Below are 7956 nucleotides of genomic sequence, written 5' to 3'. Positions count from 1 at the left end.
AGATCTATAGATCAGTTAAAAAACAAATTCTGGGTTGGGTTGGAAAAAATTCCCTTGTTGGTTTTATCCACCAACAGCAGAACACTTGTCTTATAAGTTTTTTGATTCATCAGGAAGACCTTCTAATGTCAACCTTTTTGGCTGGTGACCCCTTGGAATGAAGCCATGTCCATCTGTGAGGTGGAATACGTAAGTTGTGAACATGTCAACCAAAGAATGAATTTCCCCTTTCAAGTCCCTAGTTTGTTTCATTTAAAAAAACAAAAACAAATGAGAAGACCTCGAGAAGTAAAACTATCCAGGCTTTCATGAGAAAAATGAAGTGAAGGGTCTAATTTGAGAGGGAGAACAATTTTCTTTCCTTTCCCATTTATTACCTGTTGAAGCTTTGGGAACCACTGCTATAAGTGACCACTTATGCTCTGGGAAAACATCCAGTCATGACAACTTATTAGCATCAATAACAGTCAGCTGGATGAATTATTTCAAGACACGAAACCCATGAATATTAGCAATGGCTTACAAGCATTTAGAACATTAACAAATACGAAACAAACGGAAGTGCCCGTACAGCACCCTTTGGTTGTCTACACTACTATATTTTGTGTACTGTTGTACACAAAATATCTTTCTGTGAGTAAGTAGGCTGAGTATCATAAATTAATTCTTGCAGATATAGTGCATGTCAACATATTGCTGTAAACACTGTATGCCAAGAAAGCTGTGGACTGAATTTCTTGTTACCGTCAAATATTTCTGTTTGCATGACAGCCTCTGATTGGATCTTATTCCACAGCACGAAGAAGAGATCACTGTGTCTCCTCAAAACAGGGTGCGCGCGCATACAAAGAAACAGACAAAAATGTCACAAAAAGTGAACAATAAAGAGGAATATGGCAACCTATCTTAAAACTACACTTCCCTGCGTACCTTGCAACCCTCAATTTGACAACCAGCCAATCCGCGCCATGACAGCCCGGCACGTGACATGGAGTAAGTTCCTGCTGTGGCTTGAGGGAAAGAGATCGACATTCAGCCACGGGAGAATCGCACTTTGCGGGTAAGTTAAGACATTTTGCCACAACGAGGCCACCTGAGTCCATATCAAGTGTTCTTCGGAGCGGCTTGCCGAAGGTTTCAGTGCACTGTGGATGAGAAATGGTTTGAATTTCGGGTGGAACAAGCTGTCGTACGGTCTAGGCCTCCGCTATTTCCTGGTGCAACTCCACAGCTATGCCTATTGGAATGGCCAAGTTGGAAAAGTTCAGTTTAGAGGGTTTTGGAGGAGCTTTGTTTTTTCAAGTCCGCTTGCTACTGTTCTGTATTCTGAGATTATGCCATAAACACGAGCTGATGCCTACTACATTCTTGATAGTGAAAAGGACTGAAAGCTACCCTTTGGCTGTGTAACGCTATTCATACCTTGGAGCTGGGTACTTACACCGCAAACTACTAAAATGCTAGCTAACCGTACCACCCTGAATTACACTGTAACTCACCTCTTTACTACTTGCACCAAGAACAAGTCTATTGCACTTTAACTCGTTACTCGTTATTACGCGATATGATCATTTATCGTTGTGCTCACAGATAAATCACGTATTTGTAGATGTAGTCCGCGCGGTCGAACTGAGAGTGCTCTCAGCTTAGTCGTAATGTGATGTGTATCATCACTGGTCGCCTAGATAGTGATGTATAGCTACAGGTCACCACATCAGAAGCAGCTCCAGTGCTAAATTGGTCAAACAAATTCAGTATTTAGTGGGATTATCAGCCTTATTCGCTTGCTCTAATGCAATGAAAAGGGCAAATATGCTCCCAAATATACGTAAATGAACAATCATAGTTAATCTTTGAAGATGTTTCTGTTGTCCCTGGCAACCTGACAGTGCTAGTCTGTGCAGGCTGTGCTGCTGTCTTGGCTCAGCGCATCAGTCTCTGTATACTGGAGCCAAATCAATACATTGGCATGGTCAATGTTATTGATTGATTTTAGTAGCCACATGTATATCAGTACAGATCCACTGTATCTACTGTTACAATACAAAAGTGTTAATTGTGGATTCTGATTCTGATTTCTTTTGACAAAAATATATATTTGTTTTAATCAAATTTGATTATGGTTTATGTTAATATAGTTTCATGTAATTTTCGCCATGAATTCTTACAAAAATCTTACAAGCTTTCTGAGCCTACGACTGTCCACACTTTTGATGTGTCGTTGCCATGCTTACAGGTGTTCTTGTCTTTTCTGAGATTATTAGAAAAGCTACGGTTTACTAAGGGAGCTAATTTCCTGCCAAAAGTTGTATGTGGGATTTAGTGACATCCAGGTAAGGTCGCCTCACCCAGGTGGCCTTGGAAAGCACGAAGGGTGGTTTCGTGCTAGTGTTTGGTTTGTCCATTCTGGCCTACTGTAGAAACATTCAGTGAGAAAAAAACAGAAGAGACCATATTTGGATGAGAGGGTCCTATGCCTCCATCCTGATTAGCTGTGATGGGACTTGCAAATCACAAGGCAGCCATATTTAACTCTAAATGGGACCATAATTTACAAAATGTTGTGGTATATTGATGAATATTTGATACTAGTGCTTGTGGAACTGTTAACTGAGGTAATAAATCAAGTGAGAAGTAGAGTCATTTTCTGGTACACAAAGTAACGTCATCATAGCATTACACAATGTGATATGTCTAGCAAAGCTTTTTGGCAAGGAAATATATAAGGCTAGATAACTTTCTAATGAACAAATAGTTTGCCAAGGTAGGATACCTTATAATGTTACATAACCTGTCCAATAATAAGATACCGTTATATTACCCTGTGTTGCAGTTGATAGTTTTACCACTCAATGTCACTGTTGTTGTTTTGTAACTGTTACTGTAGATTAAGGTTGAAAAAATATCACCTAATCATTGTGCTTTGTACTACTTTACATATGCTTTTGTTGTTGTTGGGGGCTAATGTTGTCTATTTTTAGCTGTTTGTTCTTCACTATTGCATAGCAAATTATTCAGAAACCATTGGCCACCAGAGACAACGCAGTAATAAACACTGCATTAAGAATAGTGCTTTTCACTTTGGCCACAGGAAGTGAAAATGCCATTTTCTGTGACAGTGTTTTGGTTTGGATATAGTTTGAACTTTAGGCCAGAGCAGTTAAGTCAAAGTTTTGTAGGTGTTTCTTTTGATGCTGAGCTTTGTGTATTTGTGCAGGTGTTGTTGCAGTAGAACAGTGCACCACCACTCCAGATTCTGATAAATCTTTTGCAGTCAAACTGGATGATTTGATTTGCCTTTCCACTGATTCAATGGGCAGCGCTCTCTGACACTTTTCTTCCCGCCACTGTTTCTGTAAACTGTCATTTCGTAACTGAAGGAACGGCTACCTAAAAACACTTCACTATCTTCTGATAGCCGTCATTATTATATCATCATTACTTTGTGTTTCAGAGTGCTAGGCAGCTGCTTAGTTAACTTTAGTCAGTCTTGATGGGACAAGGTTTGAAGAGTCAGAATATTTATAAACTTTGAGAAAGGTTAATGATGATTGTGCCTAAGCCCTAACAAGTAGGTATACCCCAATCAGTTTTTTTTTTTTTTTGTCTATGAGCCATAGCGACGATACACAGCTGATAGAGATTGTGTTTTTGTTTTGTTAGACCAGCTAGTATTGTACCATAGGCCAGCTTGACTGCTTTGTAGCATATTGGGATGGATGTGGTTTTATTCAGAGGAGTAGTGCTTATTTTTAAGTAGCGGAGTGCACCCGCGACACACACGTGTGCACATGCACGGTTAAGTTGTGGCTTGTGATCAAATGTTCGAATAGTTTCATCATGTTTAGAATATTCCGTGGCAGTGAACAAAACACTTGACCAAGAAGTATTAAGTGATACCATGGATGTAATTAGTGTGGCAATAAAGACCAAATGAACACAAGAAGTTCGTTTTGAATGATTTCATTTACTTGTACCAAGCGGTCAAGCTCATCTTGTAGGTTATGATAACCTAGCCAAGCTAGCTTTCATTTCCTACAGACAATCAAAATAAAGTAGCTAGTCACTGATTCTGTATGCGAATATTGGCAGAGAACAATCAGCGGCAAATTAACCTGAGCATCCATCTAACAAGCTATTTTAGGTCAGAAACCTTGGTAAAAGTTTATCTGAGAGCTCCAATCTTTCAGGGTGACCAAACGTAGTAGTACAGTTTGTATAAAATAAAAACAACACACTAATCTTGCTTAAAATGTTGAAAAGGATCTTTCATCTTTAACTTTGTGACTTTCGGAAATCGGGTCATCTTTCAGATTGCAATTACAGTAAGCATAGCATTTCTATTTTTGTCACCCAATTATAACTAAACAATAATATGAAGGACATCCAGGCATCCAGGACTGGTCAGGCTCTACTGTATACTGTGTCCAACATAACATTTTTCTCCACTGAGCCCCTTGGCCAGTAAATCAGAGGCTTGCCCCTTGTATGTATATTTTCACTGATTCCAGTGGTGGCTGCATAGGATTGTTTATGACCTGTGTGATCCAATTTTGAAATAGCCTGTTGTAAGAATTCAAAACGAAATATTCTGCTTGAATTCATGGCATTTCTAAAACAGTGTTTTCACTGGCGTCAGAAAGCAGCTGGCTCTACTGCTTGATGCAGGAGAGGAGGCATGCACTTTCCCAGTCTATGCCCCTGTCCAAACTTGTTTGAAATGTTTTGGCTCAGAATAAGCATGTATTTACAAAAACCAGTGAAGTTGATGAGGCACAACATTAATTATATTGTCTCTGAATGTTTTCAATTGAGTATACAGTATGTCAAAAAGGATTAGCAAATTATCACATTCTCTTTTTTGTATCTTTTTATCTCTATTAAAGAGAGTGAGAAAAGACTAGGCATCGTGATCATTTAATCCGTTGAATGACTTTCACTTTATTCAAATTGAGTTTTTTTTTTTAATATTAAGGGTGATGACATTTAAATTACACACTTAAACATTTACACATGGACTTTCTGTCTGAGCCCTGTCTGCTTCGAGTTGATGCTGGCCTCATTACAAGAGATGTGATGTTAATTAATTGATTAAATATAGTATAATGGCAAGAAAAGTGTTTTTACAGAACATCACGATGTCACGGTGAAGTTGACCTTTGACCTTTGTTTATAATATGTCATCACTTCATCAGTTGTTCAAATTAGACATTTGTGTGAAAGCTCGTCACGATTAGCATATGAATTTTTGGGTTATGGCTAAAACACGTTTTGTGAGGTCACAGTGACCTTGATGTTTATCCACCAAATTGTAATCAGTTCATCCTTAATTCCAAGTGGATGTTTGTGCCAGATGTCATGAAATTTCCTCTAAACATCAGATTAGCTAGACTGTAATTGTTCACATAGGGTTTTTAACTCTTCAGTCTGCTGCCTGGATTCCTAGTGCAGAGGCTTTCACAGAATGAGGAAGCGTTCATCAGTTTTAGTTTCATGTACTTATTATGGGTATTGATGGAGCTGGTTTTGAGCTTTCTTCATCCTGGTAGGGCAGTGCAGTCCTGGTGCTGGTTAGTCAGCTATTATACAATTGATTCTTAATGATCTGGTTCCAGTCCATGCCATGTTGGCCACAAGCATGTTATCTGACAAGAAAATCATCTCGCCACCTGGTCCACTCTTGGTAGCAATAATACAAGACCAGATTATTTGACATGAAGGATGATGCTCATTTCAACTGTGCATCAAAACTCCAGGTGGTTTTTCACACTGCCTCAGCCACAAAACTGAAATGATAGAATGTGTATTAAACAGCACCCCTTTGTGAAATAATCAGATATTTTGTTTTGACAAGCCATCTCATTCGAAATGTTTTTCTTTTATTTTTTTCTTTGATTGTTTTTATTTTTATTTTTATTTTATTTTGTCCATTGTACATCAAAACTATGAAAGAACACAGGAATTATGTAGTATGCACGAATCTGTAAACAAAGTTTTCTATTTTAGATTCCTGAAAGTATCCACGTTCGCTTTGATGACAGCTTTGCAGACTTTTGGCACTGTCTCAGTTGGCTTCATGAGGTAGTCCCCCATGAGTACCCAAGGACGTCCCATATATCCTGAGCACCTGTCCACTGCTTTTCCTCCACTGTGCGATCCAGATCATTCCAAACCATCTCAATTGGGTTTAGGTTGGGTGATTGTGGAGGCCAGGTCATTTGATGCAGGACTCTTCTCTCCTTGGTCAAACAGCCCTTCCATAGTGTGGATGTGTTTTGGTTCATTGTCCTGTTGAAAATCAAATGATCCTATGAAGCTTGAACCAGATTGAATTTTGAATAAATAAAACAGTGTCACCAGCAAAACACCCCCACACCATCACGCCTCCTTCTGTGCGTCATGGTGGGAATCACACATGCAGATACCATCCGTTCATCTTCTCTGCATCTCACAAAGACAAGGCAGTTGGAACCAACAATCTCAAAATTTCATCAGACCAAAGTATAGATTTCCACTGGTCTCATGTCCATTCTTTGTGTTTCTTGGCCCAAACAATTCTCTCCTTCTTGTTGGTCTCCCTCAGTAGTGTTTTCTTTTTTTTTTTTTTTTTTTTGACTAAAAAGCTTGTTTGACACAGTCTCCTCATAACAGTTGAGATGTGCCTGCTACTGAGCTGCCGGTATTTTCTGAAGCTGGTAACTGTGGTGAATTTATCAACTGCAGCAGAGGTAACTCCTGCTCTTCCTTTCCTGGGGCGGTCCTCGGGAGAGCCATTTTCATCAGAGCATTTGATGCTTTTTGTGACTGCACTTGAGAATACATTCAAAGTTCTTGAAATTTCGCAGATTGACTGACCTTCATCTCTTTACTTAGTTCAACGGTTCTTGCCATGTAATGGATTACTGCAGCAGTTGAATAGGCCTATTTTCTGTACACCAGCACTACCTTTGTATAGCACAACTGTCTCATTAAGAAGGTAAGAAATTGCACTAGTTAAATTTTGACAAGGCATACCTGTTAATTGAAAACCATTCAAGGAGACAACCTCATGTAGCTGGTTAAGATAACACCAGTCATGTGCAAAGTTGTCATCGAGGCAAATGGTGGCTTTTTTTGATGAATCTAAACAGAAATCATATTGCTCTAGCACTATGATTTGGATGTCTTCAGTGTTAATCTAAAAGCCATTAGATGAAGGTGTGTCCAAATGTTTGTACTGTAACTCACGTCCTCTGTCTGGCTCACCCACAAGTGCATATTTTTTCCTCTCCCTGTCTCTCGTTTACTTGATTAAGCAACCTGCATTAATGAAATCAAATACTGTCTAACTCCCGCAAGGCAATTCACATAAAGGAGATACACTAACTGCCTCCCCCCTATCTGAATTAGCTACAGCTAAATGAAAGCTGGTTTTAGACTTCAAACATTGTCTGAGGCCTGACATCCCTTAAACAAATTAAAATGTTAATATCACTTAATGTTAAGTCATATCTCCATGTCTATTTCCACATAGTTTTCACCATTTGAGGTTTTTCAATTACGTCATCTTGTTGCACCCCCTTCTTATATGGTTTAATAGCACCTGAGTGGAGATTTAGCACCATCAACTGTTTATCTTGAGGTGCTTAACCTCTAATATTTGCATAACGGTAGTGGATGGAAATGCACGTTACTTTGCATTTTCTTTTGCTGAATTTTTTTTTTAATTAGGTTAAAATTCGTGCAGGGGTGGAGCTAGATGTTGTAAACATTCAGGACTAAGTCCAGACTTAGGGTCTTGGGGCACTCCCCCCCAGGGAGATTTGTTTTCCCATATACCGCAGCAATATAAATTATTTTTCAAGCAATTTCAGGTAGTAGGACATGTACAAATCTGTACAAACAGATTTATATATTAATTGTGAAAACCATGAAAAGAAATCATCCTGTAGAGCCTATATCCTATGTTTTGTCTGA

At 38.9% G+C, this 7956-nt stretch overlaps 1 protein-coding gene across 2 annotated transcripts in view; it reads left to right on the top strand.

Moving 5' to 3' along the window:
- Nucleotides 1-983: 983 nt before the first annotated feature.
- mtm1 (myotubularin 1) overlaps nucleotides 984-7956 on the top strand; it is a 32451-nt gene continuing 25478 nt past the window's right edge. For both annotated transcript variants that reach the window (XM_041964909.1, XM_041964908.1), the window contains exon 1: nucleotides 984-1060. The gene's annotated coding sequence lies outside the window, so the exon portion shown is untranslated. The remainder of the gene's footprint in view (nucleotides 1061-7956) is intronic.

Source organism: Chelmon rostratus, chromosome 23 (assembly GCF_017976325.1).
Source record: "Chelmon rostratus isolate fCheRos1 chromosome 23, fCheRos1.pri, whole genome shotgun sequence".
Lineage (NCBI taxonomy): Eukaryota > Metazoa > Chordata > Actinopteri > Chaetodontiformes > Chaetodontidae > Chelmon > Chelmon rostratus.
This window is presented reverse-complemented; position numbering and strand designations above follow the sequence as displayed.